Source organism: Apium graveolens, chromosome 9 (assembly GCF_009905375.1).
Source record: "Apium graveolens cultivar Ventura chromosome 9, ASM990537v1, whole genome shotgun sequence".
NCBI lineage: Eukaryota > Viridiplantae > Streptophyta > Magnoliopsida > Apiales > Apiaceae > Apium > Apium graveolens.
In genome coordinates this window covers 129746719-129768885 of record NC_133655.1, presented here as the reverse complement: position 1 = coordinate 129768885, position 22167 = coordinate 129746719, and the positions used below count along the sequence as shown (strand labels likewise).

Here is a 22167-nt window from a genome sequence, read left to right as displayed (position 1 = left end):
GAACTTATCGTCATCATGGGTTCATATGAAATCATGATAAACAAACACAAGAAAATAATAACTAAACTAATTATATTAAAACAGAGTACGTCACAAGAGTAAATAAGTTCAAAGCAAGAAAACTAGCATCCAACGTTACAACGAAACAAGAATCACAAGAAGATATGCTTCCTCTTCGTTGCGGTGTGCTAAATCGGTCTTCTTCCTTATCTCCTTCGCTTCTTGCGTAAAAACTCAATCTTCTTTTAATCCACACTTATGAAAACGTCTCCAATCTACTTATATAATAGTCCCATAAAACTCAGATTACATAAAAGTGGAAACCAAACAGAAGTAGAAGTCCTAAAATAATTTGTCTTTTTTCCCGACCCTGCGCGGCCGCTCAGCATAGCTGAGCGGGCGCTCAGCTTGCTGCGCGGCCGCTCATCTACTGGAAAAAATCTGATTTTGCTCCGTTTCTTCGCCGTAATCTGCCCGTTTCTTTCCTCTCGCAATGGTGAACACATGCCAAGGCTTATTCTTGATGATTCCTCCCCCGAAATGCAACTAAAACCCTGAAATGCATAAACACTAGAAAAACGCATCAAATACACAAAATACTTGATTTCAAGACACCAATTTAAGCCATTTTAAGACGTTCTAAGTGGTATAAAATACCACTTATCACACCCCCAAACTTAAATCGATGCTTGCCCTCAAGCGTCACAGACTCAAAAACAAATAAAAACATGCATGAATGCAATCTATATGAAAATGCAGCGATCCCCCTTACTACAATTAACCAACCAAATTGCCACATATCAACGAATGCAGTTAGACAACTAAAGATCAATAAACTCATGCAAACGGACATACAGCCAGAAACGTGGTGTGTGCAAATGCTTAACAGATATGCTTCGGAACTAGACCAATTACTATGACTAGACTATCCTCAAGGCAATCCTACGATTATACAAAGAATAAAAAATTCTAGGCACAAAGTGATATACAACACTACAAGAACTCTGGAGCTTATTACGGAATCGTGCTTTTTATTTACAACTCAAATGCTTATTTGACCGTGCAATGAGTGAGGTCCACAAAAGACTTATACAATGGTATCCATGTAACGAGCGTTAGGTTAGCGGATCCCAGACTCTAAAAGCCTTAGGTCACTAGGCACAAAGTCCCCTAAGAACTTAATAACTCGAATACCAAAGAGCACACTCTTGATCAATTATGCATAAACTAATTTTTTTTTTTTTAATAACTTCTGAGCAAGTGCGTTTCACTCCATCTTGCTCAACCCTAGACTACTCGCACCATATGCGAGCCGGCTACTAGCCATTTGACGCCTAGCCACAACTAGCAACAACTTCCATATTTTTTTTCTCCAAATTTTTTTTTCTTTTTCATGCCTTTATCACTAAGAACCTATAATCGAATTCTAAGCATAATAAGTAGATTGACCTTGAAAACAACCAAATCATAACAACAATCTAGCCCTTACGCATTCTCTAAGACTTAGTGGACTTACAATTGTTTCTAGCATGCATATCAACCTACACGACTTAATATCACTTTAATGCTATCACTACACTCGCATCAATATCACAATTCAGTCGATAAATCATTACAAAAGGGATCATGGTAAATGCATGAGCTACATGACATTCATAACAAAAAAAAACTATATGGCATAAATTATGCAACTATATGAACTAAACTATCATGAATATGCAACTATATGACACACACACAATATTCCTTAACTACCACCCCCAAACTAAAAATCTTCACTGTCCTCAGTGAAAGTAGTAGAAAGGAACACAGGGTATACCTACTCGGAGTCATCATCATCATCACCCTCAGTGGGTGGAGTATCAGACGGCGGGTATGCAGAGTCCTCACCAAAAACTGGCCACTGGATATCAGCTCCAAGGCCTCGAAAAGCAGTCCCTAACGCAAGGGTGAGCTCCTGAGCAAACCTGCTCTGCGTCTCATACATGGCATCCATCCGCCGTGACAGCCTCCTATACTGGGCATCACCCATCCCAGCACCCTCCTGAGCTCTCGAAGAACCAGCCTCATCACGCCCTGGCCTAGCCATAGTACCACCTCGTGCTGGACGCCCTCCTGGAAGACGATAACCCAGCCCATGCTCCTCAGGCTCACCACCGGTCCACTCCTGCATCCCATTCAGAGTGCCAGAATCAATCGGAGCTGCTGGCAACTACAACTGCTCATGAGCCGGCCAGCTCACTCCCACTGCTCAGCATAGCTTCGTAACCGTGGATTCTTAAGGGATGTTCATATACTTCGCTCCCCTCAAAAACTTCAGAATTCCTTGGTAGATAAACTCACCAAGGTCCACATAGTATTCCTCATTCAGAATTCCCCACAACAACTGTGCTCTCTCAACTGTGACCTCGTGTGCATGCGAAGAAGGCAAAATATTAGCACAAATAAATGCATTCCATGCACGGGCATACCTGTTCATGGCGATCGCCGGAAAGTGACGATACTCATTAGTGCCGGTCCTGAAGGTCCAAACTGTGCCCGATCGACAGAGATTCGCACAAATCAAATCCAAGTCAAAATCCTCAGCAGTCTTTTCATTCCAGTTCTCCTCCTCGGGCTTCCTCTCTCGCTGTCCAATCACACGGCGAATCGCCGCAGGATGATAATCAACCATCAGCCCACGGACCACAAAAAACCCATTCTTTTCGGCCTTCGCGTTCGCGTAGAACTCGCGAACAACACTCTGTCAGTTAACCGAGGCCTTGCAGCAGTACCCCTCGATGAATCAGCAGTAGGAATTGTGCTGCTGCTGTCAATAGTGCGTGCTCTCTTGGGTGCCATTGATTCGTGAATAAAAGTGTGTAAGAACTGATTTTTGATGTTTGTGAGAGGGTTTAAGTGTAGGAAGTTTTGTGGGAGATATGTAGGATAGGTGTATGTATATATAGGGTGTGGATTAGATTAGGGTTTGGGAATTAAGGGGTAAAATGATGGGGTAGTGGGAACAAATCGTGGGTTTATGGGCTAAAACTGTTTTTGTGTTTTTTTTTTTGAACTGTAAAAAAAATTCTGGTACTCGACCCCTGAGCGGTCGCTCAGCAAAACTGAGCAGGCGCTCAGCTTGCTGCGCGGTCGCTCAGCATAGTTGAGCGGGTGCTCAGCTTGTTGCGTTGTTGCTCAGCAAAGCTGAGCGGGCGCTCGGGGGTCACTGGAATTTTTTTTTTCAGCCCCTGTTTTCTAATTTTTTTTGTGTTTTTGGATAGGTTATTAACTTCTAAGGGTTCCTGTAACAACAATTCATGAGTTGCCTCCCACGCAGCGCTTCTTTTTCGTCATTAGCTTGACGTTTCGTACCCTTCTCAAGTAGTCAACAAAATGGCACTAACCACTTCTCGGTTTGCCATGTCCCCATAGTAGTGCTTCAACCGCTGACCGTTAACCTTGAATGCTTGGTCCGGATCATTCTCAAAAATTTCCACCGCTCCATGTGGAAACACAGTTTTAACAATAAAAGGTCCAGACCACCTTGATTTCAACTTCCCAGGAAAAAGTCGGAGCCGAGAGTTGAATAAAAGAACTTGTTGCCCTGACACAAATAACTTAGGATGTAGCTTCCTATCGTGCCACCTCTTCACCTTTTCCTTATACATTTTGTTAATCTCGTACGCTTGAAGTCGAAATTCATCAAGTTTATTAAGCTGAAGCATTCTTTTCTTACCAGCTGCATCTAAATCCAGGTTCAACTTCTTCAATGCCCAGTAGGCCTTATGCTCAAGCTCCGCAGGTAGATGACATCCTTTACCGTACACCAACTGAAACGGTGACATCCCAAGTGGAGTTTTGTATGCTGTTCTGTAAGCCCAAACAGCTTCATCGAGCTTTAAAGACCAATCCTTCCTTGACGGACAAACAACCTTCTCTAGAATGCACTTTATCTCTCTGTTAGACACTTCCGCTTGACCATTTGTTTGCGGATGATAGGCAGTAGCTACTCGATGATTCACATTATAACGCTGCATCATAGAAGTGAACTTACGGTTGCAAAAATGCGATCCTTCATCACTTATGATTACCCGAGGTGTTCCAAACCTTGTGAAAATTTGCTTATGAAGAAAATTTAGCACTGCCTTTGCATCATTTGTCGGTAAAGCTTTAACTTCGACCCATTTTGAGACATAATCGACTGCCAGCAAGATGTACTGATTATTGCAAGACGAGATAAAAGGCCCCATGAAATCGATTTCCCACACATCAAAGACCTCGACTTCAAGCATCACATTTAATGGCATCTCATCCTTCCTTGATAAATTTCCCACTCTTTGGCAACGATCACACCTTAAAACAAACTGATGAGCATCCTTGAACAAAGTAGGCCAGAAAAAACCTGCTTGCAGAATACGAGCTGCCGTCTTCTCACCACCATAGTGTCCACCATAAACCGTGGAATGGCAGTCTCGTAATATCCCCTCCGTCTCACAGAACGGGATACATCTCCTGATGATCTGGTCAGCTCCCTGTCTAAACAAATATGATTCATCCCACATATACCACTTCACCTCATGCAGAAACTTCTTTTTTTGAGCGGATGTCAAATTAGGAGGCATTATATTGCTGACGAGATAGTTTACAATATCTGCAAACCATGGTTCTTCCTCCTGCATTGCAAATAACTGCTCATCCGGAAAAGATTCATTGATTAACGTCCTATCCTGTGAAGTAGAATCGGGATTCTCCAATCTAGAGAGATGGTCAGCTACTTGATTCTCAGTACCTTTTCTATCTTTGATCTCTAACTCAAATTCCTGAAGTAAAAGCACCCAACGAATGAGTCTCGGCTTCGAATCCTTCTTGGAAACTAGATAGCAAATAGCTGCATGATCAGTGAATACTGTTACTTTCGTACCAAGTAGATACGATCAAAATTTCTCAAAACCAAAGACTATAGCCAAAAGCTCCTTCTCAGTAGTGGTGTAGTTCAATTGGGCACCATTTAAAGTCTTACTCGCATAGTAGACCACATGGAAGAGGTTTTTCTTGCGCTGTCCCAGAACTGCACCTACCGCATAATCACTCGCATCACACATCATCTCAAACGGTTTTATCCAATCTGGTGCTGTAATAACTAGTGCAGTGATCAAACTCTTCTTGAGAGTCTCGAATGCTGCCAAACATTCATCATCGAATTTGAAAGGCACATCTTTCTCAAGCAAATTGCACAACGGCTTAGATATCTTTGAAAAGTCCTTGATGAATCGCCGATAAAAACCTGCATGACCAAGAAAACTACGGATTCCTTTCACAGAATTAGGTGGGGGAAGATTTTCAATGACTCCCACCTTGGCCTTGTCCACCTCCAGACCCTTGCTAGAGACCTTATGCCCAAGGATAATGCCTTCACGCACCATAAAATGACATTTCTCCCAATTGAGCACCAAATTAGTTTCCACGCATCTTTTGAGTACGGCACGCAGATTATTCAAACATTCATCATATGAGTGTCCAAAGACGGAGAAGTCATCCATGAACACTTCGACGTTATTTCCAATCATGTCAGAGAATATAGCCATCATACATCTCTGAAAAGTGGCCGGGGCGCCACATAACCCAAACGAAACCCTGCGAAAAGAAAATGTGCCAAATGGACAAGTGAAGGTAGTCTTTTCCTGATCCTCTGGTGCAATACAAATCTGATTATACCCGGAATAACCATCCAGAAGATAAAATTACTCATGACCCGCCAATCTGTCAAGCATCTGATCAATAAATGGAAGAGGGAAGTGATCCTTCCTTGTGGCTTTGTTCAATTTTCTATAATCCATGCATACTCTCCATCCTATAACTGTTCGAGTAGGGATGAGGTCATTCTTTTCATTTGCGACCACAGTGATACCTCCTTTCTTAGGTACACATTGTACGGGGCTCACCCACGAGCTGTCAGAAATAGGATAAATGATGCCTGCATCCAGCCATTTCAGAATTTCTTTCTTCACCACTTCCTTCATGATGGGATTCAGTCTTCGCTGTTGTTCCATAGTTGGCTTACTACCTTCCTCTAGCAGAATTTTATACATACAATATGAAGGACTTATCCCCTTGATGTCTGCTATGGTCCATCCTATAGCCGATTTGAATTCTCTCAAAATCCTTAAGAGCTTGTCTTCCTCACTACCTGAAAGGTCAGATGAAATAATAACAGGTAACGTAGATGAATCACCTAAAAAAGCATACCTCAAGTGTTCAGGTAATGGCTTGAGCTCCAAGGTAGGTGCTTCCTCTATTGATGGTTTGAGCTTCCCTTCAGCATTCTTAAGGTCAGAAGTACCAAGAGATTCAAATGGTATGTCCAGCTTTTGCTTCCAGGGAGAAGCGTTCAGATATTGTAATTGCTCGTTGCCATCTTCATCATCGCTGTCAAAATCCCCCACTAAGGCCTTTTCCAATGCATCAGACATTAGTATGCGATCGAGTTCCGAAGTAACCGCAGAATCAATCACATCCAATTTTAAGCACTCCTCATCTTCTGTAGGGAATTTCATTGCCTTGAATACGTTGAAGGTCACATCCTGATCTTGGACCCGCATAGTAAGTTCACCTTTTTGCACATCTATCAAGGTACGGCCAGTAGCCAAGAAAGGCCTTCCCAAGATTATGGGAATCTTCTTATCTTCCTCAAAATCCAGAATAACAAAATCTGCAGGAAAGAAGAGCTTATCCACCTTGACGAGCACATCCTCAACTATGCCCCTTGGGTAAGTAATGGAACGGTCAGCCAATAGTAGCGACATGTATGTGGGTTTTGGATCAGGCAGATCCAGCTTTTTAAAGATCGACAACGGCATCAGATTAATGCTTGCTCCCAAATCACAAAGGCACTTGTCAAAAGTCAGATTGCCAATGGTGCAAGGAATGGTGAAGCTTCCTGGATCTTTCAGTTTTGGTGGTAACTTTTGCTGCAGAACAGCGCTGCATTCTTCCGTGAGAGCAACGGTTTCAAGGTCATCCAGTTTCACCTTCCTTGAAAGAATAGTCTTCATAAACTTCGCATAACTAGGCATTTGTTCCAGAGCCTCAGCGAAAGGTATATTGATGTGAAGTTTCTTGAACACCTCCAGAAACTTCCCGAACTGTCTATCCAGCTTTTGTTACTGCAATCTCTTAGGAAAAGGTGGTGGAGGATAGAGCTGTTTCTCCCCTGTATTAGCCTCAGGCAGAGTGTGTTCAACAGTAGTCTTCCTTGGTTCCGCCGCTTTCTCCTTTTGCTTAGATTCTTCATCTCTAATTTCAGCGTCTACTTCTTTTCCCTTTTCAGCATCAGCCACTTTTCCAGACCTTAAGGTAATAGCCTTGACTTGCTCTTTAGCTTCCTTCCTGCCTGGTACTTCCGTGTCACTGGGAAGAGTGCCAGGTTGATGATTGAGCACTGCATTGGCTAATTGACCGATTTGATTTTCCAAGGTCTTGATATAAACCGCCTGACTCTTGCACAACAACTTAAGTTCCTCAAAATCAGCACTAGTAGGTGCAGCTGTACTTCCCTGTTGAGGATATGATTGCCTTGTAGCATACTATTGTGGTTGCTGGAATCCAGGTGGGTTAAACTGTTTACTCACTCCTTGCTGATATGGTGGTTGAATAGCATTCTGATTATTCCCCCAGCTGAAATTTGGATGATTTCTGTTGTTAGGATGATAGGTCGCTGGCACAGGCTGCTGTTGTCGCTGATAATTATTCACATACTGAACAGATTCATTGACAAGAGAACACTGATCCGTAGCATGAGAACTTGCACAAAGCTCACAAACCATAGCTATTTGATTAACTCCATATGTAGCCAGAGAATCAACCTTCTATGATAGCGCTTGGAGCTGGGCTGTAATAGCGGTGGCTGCATCAACTTCCAGAATACCTGCTACCTTGCCTGACGTCATCCTCTGAGTTGGGTTTTGATGCTCATTTGCAGCCATCGTCTCTATAAGATTATACGCCTCAGTATAGCTTTTAGCCCATAAGGCGCCTCCAGCTGCTGCATCGAGCATGGGCCGAGATTGGGCCCCCAAACCATTATAGAAACCAGTGATCACCATCCAATCCGACATTCCATGATGTGGACATTTTCTCAACATTTCCTTGTAGCGTTCCCAAGCCTCGCACATAGATTCTGTAGGTTGCTGCGCAAACTGAGTAAGAGCACTGCTCATAGCAGCAGTCTTTGCCATCGGATAAAACTTCACCAGAAACTTTTGCGCAAGATCTTGCCATGTAGTGATGGACCCAGCTGGTTCAGAATGTAACCAGTCTTTAGCCTTGTCCCTCAGTGAGAATGGGAAAAGCCTCAACTTGATAGCCTCATCAGTCACGCCATTATACTTAAAAGTGTTGCAGATCTCGACAAAATTCCTTATGTGCATGTTGGGGTCTTCAGTTGCCGCTCCTCCAAAAGAAACAGAATTCTGCACCATCTGAATAATGCCCGGCTTGATTTCAAAGGTGTTAGCTTGAATAGCCGGATGAAGGATGCTTGACTGAATGTCATCAATTTTAGGCCGAGAAAAATCCATAAGAGCTGGATCAGCTTGAACAATACGATCTCCCATATTTACTGGTTCTTTCTGCTCAGTTCCTGAATCCGAATCCTCAAAATCTAACTTCTCCGGAATATCAAGAACTTCGTCTGTCTCCTCAGCTGTATCTAAAGTCCTCTTGCGAGCACGAGAACGAGTTTGCATAAAAGCTTGCTAAAGTACCTGAAACACAACCGGAAAAAATAAGTAACTACTACGTCCTAATCACTGAGTCCTAATAACCAATGATGGTAAGTACATAAACTAAACAAATACGCCGAGTCCCCGGCAGTGGCGCCAAAAACTTGTTAGGGCGAAAACACGCGCTAATATTCACGCAAGTATACGCGTTCGCAAGTAATATAGAATATTTTCTAGTTCGTTCCCTCAGAGACTCAGACTAAATTATTGTCTAATTAAACTCACTCACCAATGTATAATTACTTCTCAATGTTAAGACACTAACACTTAAAATTATTGATTAAATATTAACTATAATCAACTACTTAATTATTCACTTAACTAACACTTCAATTTATCAATAATAAAACACTCATGAGATCACAACTTCATTATTACTTCCTTCTATAGCCATTGTTATTACCTTTAGCATGTGACATTGATGATATTAATCGAATAACACGAAACTGATAAAAGCCAACTTTCAGTGTACTAATACCATTCTACCAAGCATCCACAATTAAGATAGAAGTTGAATAGTCATCAATTATGTTGAGTTCCTATATGTCTACAGAAATTGACAACACAACGATTTAAGCACAAGTTATTCCTTTTGATTACATAGGGCAAATAAAACTGTTAGAGTTACCCACTAATCATGCACAACGTACATGAACCTATGCTAGCATGGCAAGTTCTAAATCTCAAGATCCACCGTCGCTTCACAAGAGATTAACACCCTATCTTATATGTTCGCGACGCACATAAGACGAATACGCACAACCAATACTAGATATCATGCAATCATCACACACTAAAGTATTAAACGATTAACTAAAGAATTCCATAATAAATCCGTTGCAACCCCATGATCACGATTAGCCCATAATAGAACTTATCGTCATCATGGGTTCATATGAAATCATGATAAACAAACACAAGAAAATAATAACTAAACTAATTATATTAAAACAGAGTACGTCACAAGAGTAAATAAGTTCAAAGCAAGAAAACTAGCATCCAACATTACAACGAAACAAGAATCACAAGAAGATATGCTTCCTCTTCGTTGCGGTGTGCTAAATCGGTCTTCTTCCTTATCTCCTTCGCTTCTTGCGTAAAAACACAATCTTCTTTTAATCCACACTTGTGAAAACGTCTCCAATCTACTTATATAATAGTCTCATAAAACTCAGATTACATAGAAGTGGAAACCAAACAGAAGTAGAAGTCCTAAAATAATTTGTCTTTTTTCCCGACCCTGCGCGGCCGCTCAGCATAGCTGAGCGGGCGCTCAGCTTGCTGCGCGGCCGCTCAGCAATGCTGAGCGGGCGCTCAGACCTCTACTGGAAAAAATCTGATTTTGCTCCGTTTCGTCGCCGTAATCTGCCCGTTTCTTTCCTCTCGCAATGCTGAACACATGCCAAGGCTTATTCTTGATGATTCTTCCCCCGAAATGCAACTAAAACCCTGAAATGCATAAACACTAGAAAAACGCATCAAATACACAAAATACTTGATTTCAAGACACCAATTTAAGCCATTTTAAGACGTTTTAAGTGGTATAAAATGCCACTTATCATTGTACTGTAGTTGTTTCAGTTGGATATTCAGCACTATTGTTGTATCATATTTCATTTATATAAAAGATGTTGTTCAGTTTTCTTTTTAAATCTCGGCACTGTTATTATTGTTGTTACTGTTATTGTTATATTTGTTGCTAGTATTGTTAAATTTAGCCATTTATTATGATGGACCCTAATTAAATGAAATTGGGAATATTTTATTATGGCATCATTCTCCTGACACATAAAAATGTTTGCTACCAGGGGCATTTCTAAACTATATATCATTTGTTATATTTTAGGAGAATGCCACCAAAGAAAAATAACTCATCCAATTATTCGAGTAGAGAATCTGATGGGGGTCCAGCCATGGGTGAGTTGCTATATTTGTTGCACCAACAGTCTAATCAGATGGCCCAACAACAACAACAATTCCAGCAGCAGCAACAACAATTTCTGCAATAGCAACAACAACAACATCAATTTATACAACAACAAAAACAAATCCAACCACTATAGTTCCAGATTCAATAACAACATCAGCTAGGGGGCTGAACCAAATCATTATTTTCAAATCCTTTCAGTCTGTTAAACCTCTAGAGTTTAAAGGCAAAGTAGATCATGTTGCTACCAGAATTTGGTTGAAGGAAATGGAGAAAGCTTTTACCCTCACCTAAGTAAGTGATGATCTTAAGACATACTATGCAAGTAATTTTATTAAGAATGAGGCGAATTATTGGTGGGATTCCACTCGTGTTTTGGAAGGAAAAGGTCCTATTTCATCGACCAGGTTTACATAATTATTTTTGGAAAAATATTTTCCGTATTATTTGCAAAACCAGATGGAGATTGAGTTTCTAGAGTTAAAGCAAGGTGAAATAAGTTAACAGAATATGAGGCCAAGTTTACGGAATTGACCTGAATGGTACCTGAGTATGTGAGTACGGAAGCCCAGAAGACGAAGAGGTTTCAACAAGGGTTAAAGCCAGAGATTTGTAGCAGAGTTTTAGCTTTGTAACTCAAAACATATACTTCTGTAGTCCAGGTCGCTCTAGTAATATAGAGTGACCAGAAGTTATCCGCCAAGGAGAAGGGTGATAAAAAGAGAAAATTTGAGAGTGCGATGGATAAGGCGGATCAAGAAGAATCCAGTTAGAAGTTTCAGAAGCGATTTAGAAGGAAACGAGATAGAAGATTAAGGAGGCAAAATTTTCCCCAGGTTAGACCCAGTACCACCTCAGTTGGTTCTGCTCCAACCAGGTCATTTAAGCCACCAATGACAGATTACAGGCTGTGTGGAAAGAAACATAGTGGTCAGTGCAAGACAAATGTTGAATGTTTTTGATGCGGGCATAAAGGACATTATGCGTCCGAATGCCAAATAGAGAACCACGGAGTTACTTGCTATAACTGTGGTAAGGTTGAGCATATTGCTAAGAACTGTAGGACTGCTATGCAAGACAGTGTTGGAGGTAGCACATCCTAAGGACCGACATCCAGTACGGATAGAGCCAGAACCTTTAAGATGACCAAGAGATCCATGGCTCAGGATTCAGATGTAATTACAGGTACACTTTCTCTCAACTCTGTACATGTTAAAGTTCTATTTGATTCAGGAGCATCTAAGTCTTTTATATCAAAGGATTGTGTGAATAAAATGGTTTTAATGTTGGAAGATTGTTATGGATAAAAAACTAAGGTTATTATTTGCTGTATTTATTACTAAGATTCGGGAGCTCAAGGCCTTTAATGGCTGCTCTCGTGTTTCGTGGCTCGATCTGCCTTTACGAAATGCCTACGTATCTCTGTGAATTAGAGAATCAAGCCAAAAAACGTAGTTCTGATTTGTGAGGTGAGGCCCCTTATATAGATGTTGGGAGTCCTTGAATTGGACTTGGTATAGGAGACTTGGTGGGCAAGTCTCATAATTAGAATGGACTTTGGAGTCCTAGATAGTAGGAAACTGATTCCTTATCCTTTTAGGTCCCCTTGAGGCTAATCTCTAAGGATTTATATCCTTATCGGGACTCTTCTCAACATTTGATTTTTCCCTTATTAATTAATTACGTAATTAATTAATAATCAGGGCTTTTGGGCCTTTTTTATTCCATCAGGCCTGATCTGGTCCATAGGCTTAACCTTTCTGGTCTGAGTATCATATATCTTTTTATTGGGCCTAGCAGTCCACAGCTTGTACAATTAATGCAGTATTTAATTATACAATTATAATTTATTTATCCCTATCATTTGCCCCCCAACTTTTGGGAAACATTGATTAGGTTTCGCAGAAGTTAAGTCTATTCGTTCCCTTACAGGGTTTCGTTTTTCCGTAAAGTGTGGAGCGACCTACACATTTACAATGAATTTTCCTTTTATTCAGGAATTATCTTAATTTCCAGGAATTTTTCCCTTATTTCCGGGATTTTTCCCTAATTTTCTGGATTTTTCCCTAATTTTCTGGGATTTTCCCTAATTTGCTGGGATTTTTCCCTAATTTTCTGGGATTTTCCCTAATTTTCTGGGATTTTTCCCTAATTTTCTGGGATTTTCCCTAATTTTCTAGGATTTTCCCCTAATTTCCTGGGATTTTCCCTAATTTTCTGGGATTTTTCCCTAATTTTCTGGGATTTTTCCCTAATTTTCTGGGATTTTCCCTAATTTTCTGGATTTTTCAGATTTCCAGCCCTTTTTCGACCAGGATCCTAGTCGAAATTTCGACCTGGATCCTAGTCGAAAATAGGGGTCAGCCTTGTCATCCTGGTCGAAGGATTTCGACTAGGATTCACGACCTGGATTTCGACCAGGATCCTAGTCGAAATTTCGACCTGGATCTAGGTCGTCAATTCCCCACTTTTAGCTTCTGATCTTGAGCCCATCGACTAGGATTTCGACCAGGATCCTAGTCGAAATTTCGACCTGAATCCTGGTCGAAAATTCTTCAGTTTTCTTGATTCCTGGTCGAAGGTTTTCGACTAGGATCCACGACCTGGATTTCGACCAGGATCCTAGTCGAAATTTGACCTGGGTTTTTAATCATTTATTTCTGAAAGATGCTTGGCTAATTCGACCTCATTCCTGGTCGAAATTTCGACTTCAATTTAGTCCTATTTTTTCCGTTGTTTTCGTGAGCCTAGTCGAAAAATTTCGGGCAGGGATCACGACCTGGATTTCGACCTGAATCCTGGTCTTTTTTGCCCGTTATTTTTGGGTGCCTGCTCGAAAGTTTTCGAGTAGGATTCACGACCTGGATTTTGACCTGAATTCTGGTCTTTATTACTCGTTATTTTCGGGTGTCTGCTCGAAAGATTTCGGGCAGGATTCACGACCTGGATCTCGACCTGGATTCTGGTCTTTTTCTAGCCTTCTCCATTGGTCCTTACATCTTTTAGGGCTAAAATTGAATTTTCCAAATCCTAATTGGATTTGGGCCTGGCTTTTTCTATTGGGCTTTTCAAATATTACTGGGCCTCTTTATTGGGCTTTTCAAATATTACTGGGCTTAATACACCCTGTTTAGAATGCTCTAGAATTCCTAGGAATATTCTGGAATATTCCTTTTTCTGGGCCTTTTCTTATGGGCCTTTGTTCTCAATGGGCTTTTCGTCCCTTCAACTTCCTTTTCCTCTTATATAAAGGAATGAGGAAAGGCTATTACTCCTCACTTTCTCATTTCTTAGTTTTCTTCTTTATCTTCCTGCTAAGATTCTCAGAGCAATAACAGCAAGTCGGAGCTCAAAGCCTTTTTCAGGAGCGCTTTTTCAGGTAAGATTCCTCCCTTTGCTTTTCGTGTCTATTTTTCCATTGTGTGCCATTTTAAGATAGCCTATTTACGTGCCCCTTACTTTTTTCAGATGGCTGACAAAAGAATGACTCGCTTGGCCAAGATGAACGTGGCTAGAAAGTCCAACGATTTTCCTATTCGATCGAGGTATACTTCCTAAATCGACATGATCAACACTCGAGGGGACGAGTACCCGTCTGATGCGCATCTGGACGTGCACGATCATATCAGCGCCTAACAGGATCCCAAGGAGCTGGAAAAGTTGAGCAGCTGCTTCAGAATCAAGGAACCTTTTAAGCTGGTTCTTGCAGGTCCGGCCGACAGGGCCTGTCAGTGGAAGAAGGATGCGCTATGCGTCTATAGGGATACTCTAAGGGCAGGTATTAGACTCCCTTTTCATCCATTCATTCCTTTGCTACTGGCTGATGTGGGCATCAGCCCTTGCCAACTTCCCCCTAATTCCTGGAGGTTGATTCTGTGCTATCTGTCGCAATGCGCCAAGCACAACGTCCCCACATCTGTTGCTGTCTTCAGGAAGATTTTTCAGTTCAAAAACAGCCCTGATAAAAGTTTGGGTTGGGTTTCTATCAACCAGCGCCCCACTATCCCCCATATCGTGAATGGGAAGTCCATCCCTGACAACAACTTGGGGTGAAAGAAAGATTTTTTGTTTGTTATTTGGGAAGGTGGAGATTGGGGCTCCCTGTTTCGATCATCCTTTGGGCTGGCCGTGGACGGGAGCCCAAATGACATAACTTTGTCTGAGAAGGAGGCTAGAGGTTTCAACCTCCTTACGCAAGACAACGGTACTTCCCATTCTTGGGACCTTATCCGGGAGACTGTCCTGGTAGAACGCGGCCTTTCGCCCGTTCATAAGAAAAGTAAGTTCCCTTTCTTACCTCCTTTATTTCCTACACTTTTATTTCATTGGTTTTCAACTGACTTTGTTTGTTGCAGTGGCTGAGAAGATTGAGGAGGCTACCAAGTCGAAGGACCTGGAGACAACCAGGATGAAGAGGGCCGGGAAGATCTTTAAAGACCCTCGACTGGGTGACCGCTTCCCCGAGTTCCTTCTTCAGGCAACGGAGCCAGATGAGGAAGGCCCCAGCCAAGTTCTGCGCACCAAGCAGAGGCCAGGGGCCTATTTTCAACCTGCTTGGGGGATCCGGGGCAAGGACTCAATTGTGGGCAGCACGGCGCTGTCCAAGAATGGTCTAAGCATTCCATATCCCTGGTGGATTATCAAGATTTTGTCCTTCAACAGGACTTAGAGGGGAATGAGCTATTTGGAGCCCAGGCTCTGGCGACGGTACGTCCTTTACTTATGCCCTTCGTACTTATCTTTCCATGTTTCTTTTCTAAACTTTCACTATTTCTCTTGCAGGCTAACGCCCATTTCCAAGGGGCAATTCACCAAGCTAAGGCTTGGAAGGTTGGCCTGGAAGATGCCAACAAGAAGTTGGAGGAGGCCAACCAAAAAATAGAGGCCCTTGAAGCTCAACTGGCCTCTTCCACTTCTGACCTGAAGACGGCCCGGGCCGAAAATGTCATTCTGAAGGCTCAGAAGGACAAAGCCTTTGATGGCTGGATGGACACCCAAGAATTCAAGGACTTGATGGTGGAGCATGATGCCCTTCTTCACCCAGTTAGCTATAAAGAGGGCTGGGATGCTGCTGTGGAGGCCATCCAGGATGAGTTTCCAGAGGTCCTTGAGCAGTCCCCATTTCCTTGCCCTGTGCGGGTTCCAGAGCTTGGAGGTGTTACTGAGAAGCTTGCTGTTATGATCAAGGACGGAGAGGAGGAAGATTCTTCCGAAGAGGAGTTTGAGCCTGTCGCTAAGAAGGCCAGGGTGGAAGAGCCTCCAAAAGCAGCGCCTCAACAGCCAGCATCTCCTGCAGAGGGAACTTCTACAGGGACTTCGGAGGGTACAACCGAGATGTCCGAAGGAACGACTGAGACTTTCGAGGAGACTTCGGATAGTGGTTCTGAGGAATCTCAGCCTTCCAAGGCCTAACTTTTTGTATATCTTCTTTTTGAACTTTATTCATATCTAAACTTGTTACCCTTCGGGGTTATATTTCATATGTTGCTTTTTTTGCCTATTTCTGTTTTAACTTTACAATCTTAATACGCATTTGAACTTTAAACATCCTTAGATAGAAATAATTTCAAACTCTTTAATATGAAGTCTGGTTTTCCAAAACCTTACACAGCATGGGTTCGACCCTAATCAACAATAACTAGACAATGTAAATTCTACTGGAATATAAAATCCTACGCAAGCAAAGCGTCAAGGTGCTTTTAAACCTACTTGTCACAATGACAAGTGAGAATCGTACTTCGCCTATCTTACACGTAGTAAACCTTCAGGTTTTGTGCGTGCCAGGTCCTCGGGACTTCAAAACCTTCCATAGTTTCCAGCTTGTAGGTTCCTCTACCCTGAACGCTCTTGACTCTGTACGGCCCTTCCCAATTCGGGGCAAGCTTTCCTTTCTGTCCGACACCAGAAGCCTCTATTTTTCTCAAGACTAGATCACCTTGTTTGAAAAATCTCTCTTTAACCCTTAGGTTGTAATAGAATGAAGCCTTTTTCTGATATTCTACTATCTTTGCATGTGCCTCATCTCGCACTTCACCAATTAGATCCAGGGCTAACCTCTGCCCTTCCTCATTTTCTACAGCATTGAAAGCCTGAAACCTTGGAGAGGAATGTGATATCTCCACGGGAACTACTGATTCTGCCCCATATGCCAACATGAAAGGAGTTGCTCCTGTCGTGACTCTACAGGTAGTCCTATAGGCCCATAATATGGGAAGTATCTCATCCACCCAATTATTTCTTGACTTCTCGATCCTCTTCTTTAGTCCATCCAGGATTATCCGATTTGCTACCTCTGCTTGCCCATTGGCTTTCGGGTGAGCCACAGAGGTGAATCGTAACTCAATTTCATTTTCTTCACAATACTTCTTGAATTTCTCATTGTTGAATTGTGTTCCATTGTCAGTGACGAGGATACGGGGAATTCCATATCGGCACATAATGTTTTCCCACAGGAATTGTGCAACCTGCTTAGTTGTGATTTTGGCCAAGGGTTTGGCTTCGATCCACTTGGTGAAATAATCAATGGCTACAATCAGAAATTTCCTTTGTGTCGTGGCCATAGGAAAAGGTCCTAGAATATCCATCCCCCACATAGAAAAGGGAATAGGCGAGTTGATAGAGGTCAACATCTCGGGGGGTTGTCTAACAACTGGTGCATGCTTCTGACAGCGATCACACTTCTTTACATATTCTTTGGCATCAGTCATCATTTCTGGCCAATAAAAGCCTAAACGGGTTATCTTATGAGCTAAGGCCCTGCCCCCCAAGTGTTGCCCACAAATACCTTCATGCACTTCCTCAAGAGCTAAGCGTGCCTCATCGGGCCTGAGACACCTCAAGTAAAGAACCACGAAAGATCTTTTATACAGAATCCCATCTATCAAAGAGTACCTTAGTGCTCGAATAGTTAACTTTCGTGCTTCAGTTGCATCGCTTGGCAACCAACCGGTTTGAATGTGAGCCTTAATGGGATCGATCCATGACGTCCCCAGACCTATGGGAGCCACAAGCTTAACATCTATGCTTCGTGTCTTCAAAACACGGAAGTATACACTTCCTGAACTTTCTTCTATCTCAGATGAAGCAAACTTTGATAGCGCATCTACCTTAACATTTTCTTCCCTTGGAATGTGTTCAACATGGCATTCATTAAATTGGGTCATCACAGCCCTTACTAGGCGGACATACTTAGCCATTGTATCATCCCTTGCCTCAAATTCTTCCTTTACCTGGGATATGATCAGCTTCGAGTCTCCACGGACCTTTAAGTTTTTGACTCTAAGTGTCCCAGCTAGACCAAGGCCAGCTATCAGGGCTTCATATTCTGCCTCATTATTTGTGGTTGGGAAGTCTAGCTTCATAGCATACTCAATTAAGAACCCATCAGGGCTTTACAAAACCAATCCTGCTCCACTGGAGTTTGTTTTTGATGCTCCATCAAAATACAGAACCCAAAACTCTTTATCATCCTTCTCCTTGCTTTCATTATCGTCCTTCTTTTTGCTTTCATTATCGACTCCCTTGTCTTGAGGTATGGCATCTTCCTGCCCCCCGACTTCTTGGTTGGGTATGGTACATTCCACCACGAAGTCAGCTAGTGCCTGGGCTTTTTATGGCCGTACGTGGCTTATACTTGAGATCGAACTCTCCCAACTCTATTGCCCACTTAATCAATCTCCCACTTGCCTTGGGACTGTGAATGATATTTCTCAGTGGCTGATTTGTTAGCACCTCAATCCGATGAGCCTGAAAGTAAGGACGCAGTTTTCTTGAAGCCATTACCAAGGCTAGAGCGAATTTCTCAATAGTTGAATAATTCAACTCAGCACCATGCAAAATTTTGCTGACATAGTATACGGGTTTCTGGACTTTCAGTTCCTCCTTAACCAACATCGCGCTCAAGGCGCTCTCTGAAACAGCCAAGTACAAGAATAAAACTTCATTCAGAACTGGCTTGGCCAACAACGGGGCCTGGGCCATATACTTCTTTAACTCTTCAAATGCCTTCTGGTTTTCCTCACTCCATACAAAGTCTTTGATGTTCTTTAGTGACTTGAAAAATGACAAGCACTTGTCTCCTGACTTGGAGATGAATCGTCCTAGCGCAGCAACCCTTCCTGTGAGCTTCTGAACATCCTTGACAGTTTTTGGGGGTTCCATGTCCAGGATTGCCTTTATTTTATCGAGGTTAGCCTCAATTCCCCTCTTTGAGACCATCAATCCCAAGAATTTTCCAGATTCTACTCCGAAACCACACTTCGTAGGATTCAACATCATCTTGTGGTACCTCAGGACCTCAAAAGCTTCCCTCAAATGGGTTATGTGATCAGTCTTTACTAGACTCTTGACTAACATGTCATCAACATAGACTTCCATAGTCTTACCAATAAGATCCTTAAAAATTTTGTTTACCAACCTTTGATAGGTGGCTCCTGCATTCTTGAGACCAAACGCCATAACAAGATAACAATAAACACCAAAGTCAGTGATAAATGATACCTTTGGAATGTCATCCTTATGCATTTTGATTTGGTTGTATCCTCTAAATCCATCCATGAAACTCAGCATCTCATGTCCAGCAGTGGCATCAATCAAAGTATCAATTCTTGGCAGTGGAAAACAGTCTTTGGGGCATGCATCATTCAGATCAGTGAAGTCTATACACATCCTCCACTTTCCATTAGCCTTCTTCACCATTACAGGGTTGGCTAACCATTCCGGAAATTGGATCTCCTCAATGAAACCAGCCTCTAAGAGCTTTTCTACTTCCTGTTTTATAGCCTCTTGTCTTTCCGGGGCAAAATTTCTTTTCTTTTGTTTCACTATCTTCCGGCTTGGATCCACGTTTAGCTTGTGAGTAATCAGCTCCGGGTCTATGCCTGGCATATCAGCTGCTGACCATGCAAAGACATCACTATTTTTTTGCAAAAATTCCACCAACTTCCCTCTAAGGGGCTCTTTTAATGTGGCTCCAATGAAAGTCATTCTTTCAGACTTCTTGGGGTCTAAAGGAATAGAAACCAAGTCTTCTGCAGGCTTTCCTCTCTTCTCATCATTTTCTCGTACATCCATATCTTCAATAGGAAGAACCTGCCCCCCGGCTCCATGTAACACCCCCAGATCCGGGGTCGGGGATCCGGGTTGTCACGAGTTTCATTTCCCTTATTAACACCCAATCTTAATAATTTCTCAACTACTCTGTACTGTGACCCCACAATAAACACACACACCACACGTTATAGTCTCAGAGATGAACATCCAAAAATAATCACAAGTCGTTTTATTCCACAATTATATGTCAATACACCTTAAAAAGGTTCTGAATAAATTTACATTTCATTGCCATTATTACAATTCATAAATATACATAAATCTGGTACATCAAAAGTTGAAGCCTAGTCTATTGGTAGTTCCCTACCTCAGCTACAGTGACTTCAATGCCTATAGGAAGCTGCGAAACGCTTCCTATCCGATCGCGAATTGGGAGCTTGGTCCTGTTCATCTTATCTATCTGATGTTGTGTGATGAAAGAAGAAAGCAAGGGTGAGCAGCAAGCCCACCAAAATAATATGTATAATGATTAATAGTATATGAGTCTACTCATAATACTCATGAAAATCTTGGTCAAAAGAAATGAACCAAGTTTGATATCTTAATGCGATGAAGTCGCAAAATATTCAGTATATATACATATATACTTTTCAAAGTAATGGAAGTCCTCTTCCATGCATAATATACACAAAGTCCCATTGTATAACTGTATAAAAATATCGTTGCAAGGTGATCTCATATATCTAACCTTGTCTCAACGTTTTTCTGAAAATCTTTGTCATTCATAAGACAATTATTAATTAGATATAAGTTTAAAAGATGAAGTTACCAAATACTTCAATACACTTATATCATTCCCAAATACTACTTGAACTACCACCGTTCAAGTTATAATCAATTTCAAAAGTTCATCCCACTGATGAGACCACAAGATAAGACTTGAATAGATTCAATCTTTGAAATATTATTGAATGAAAAAGTTATGAGATACTTTATTTAGCCCCGATATATATATATCCACATATATATATCCCTTTAAACATTTCCTGGAACCTCTGTTATGCAAAGTATGAACAGAGTTTGAAACATCCAATGAATTTTGGAAAGGAAAAGAATTTTGGCATAAACCCGATATCTCGCTGATCAGGCAAAGATACCAATAAGTAACCTTTTCTACTGTAGATGGATGAATTCCTCACCGGTCATCACCCTGGCCGCATTAGGACCTCGCGCTCGACCGTACCCCGGCCCCTCACGCGTTGATGGACTGCCACCCAGCCACTTACACAATAATAGACCGTACCCCGGCCTGTCGCTTATGCCGACTCAATTAGATGGGCTTACTTCCCGAACATTGGGCAAGTAATCAATTCATTTACCAAAACTGCAACCTCGTTGCGAATATAAAATACACCACAGAGCCGGATTCCCCAGGTTTTGAGCGAGTATTTAAATCCCCTTAAAAAGGAAGATCTTAAATATAAAAATGAGTTTTGGGATCCGCTCTGACTTTTAAAAATCATTTTGAAGACTCGAAAACACTTTAAAGAGTGTTTGGAGTAAAGCTGATTTAATGAAGTAAATCAGTCCCCAGAATATTAGAAAATAACTGAATATTATTATTTAAATAATATTCCCATAAAGAATAATCTTTATAAAAATAATTGAAGTAGAAGTATTAAAACTTATACTTGAAATAAACATTAAATAACCAAAGAAATACTTATATGAAAGTATTATCTTTATTTGAATAATCGAAAATAAGTTTGATTATTTACACCTTATTCTTTAATAAAATAAAGAATATATCTCAGCAAATAATCGGAGTCATAGATCCTCAAATGAATATTCAAATAATATTCAATAAATAAAATAAGCTGAGTCATAATACCTCGAATGAATATTATAAATAATATTCATTAAATAAAATAAATAAAATAAAGGAGTCATACATCCTCAAATGAATATTCAAATAATATTCAATAAATAATATAAAAGAGTCATAAGCCCTCGAATGAATATTCAAATAATATTTAATAATAAAATAAAGTTTCAAGTTATCGAATAAACCTTATTCGATTAATAGTTTAGAAAACTATAACCATACATATATATATATATATATAAATATCCATATCCATATATATATAATCTACTCGGGATCCTCGACTCCCGGTTTTTGAAAATATTTTCACCTTTGGGTCCCTATACTAAGGGTATATGCAAGATACCGCTATCCTCTAGCATAGGTATTATCAACTGAACCAACAGATATATATTTCAAGAATATGAAACAGGCATGCATATATACCATATCACATGCTACAATATATCGCAAGAATTTGCTAAATAACCAACATGCATCTATCGCAAGATAATGCATATACAAGTGTATACATCACAACAACAGTATAACGGATAGAATAC

At 41.2% G+C, this 22167-nt stretch overlaps 1 non-coding gene across 1 annotated transcript; it reads left to right on the top strand.

Annotated features, from left to right (window-relative positions):
* Positions 1 to 8094: 8094 nt before the first annotated feature.
* LOC141687961 (small nucleolar RNA R71) lies at positions 8095 to 8201 on the top strand. The gene has a single exon (XR_012561435.1). It is a non-coding gene; the product is annotated as a small nucleolar RNA R71 (small nucleolar RNA).
* The last annotated feature ends 13966 nt before the right edge of the window (positions 8202 to 22167 follow it).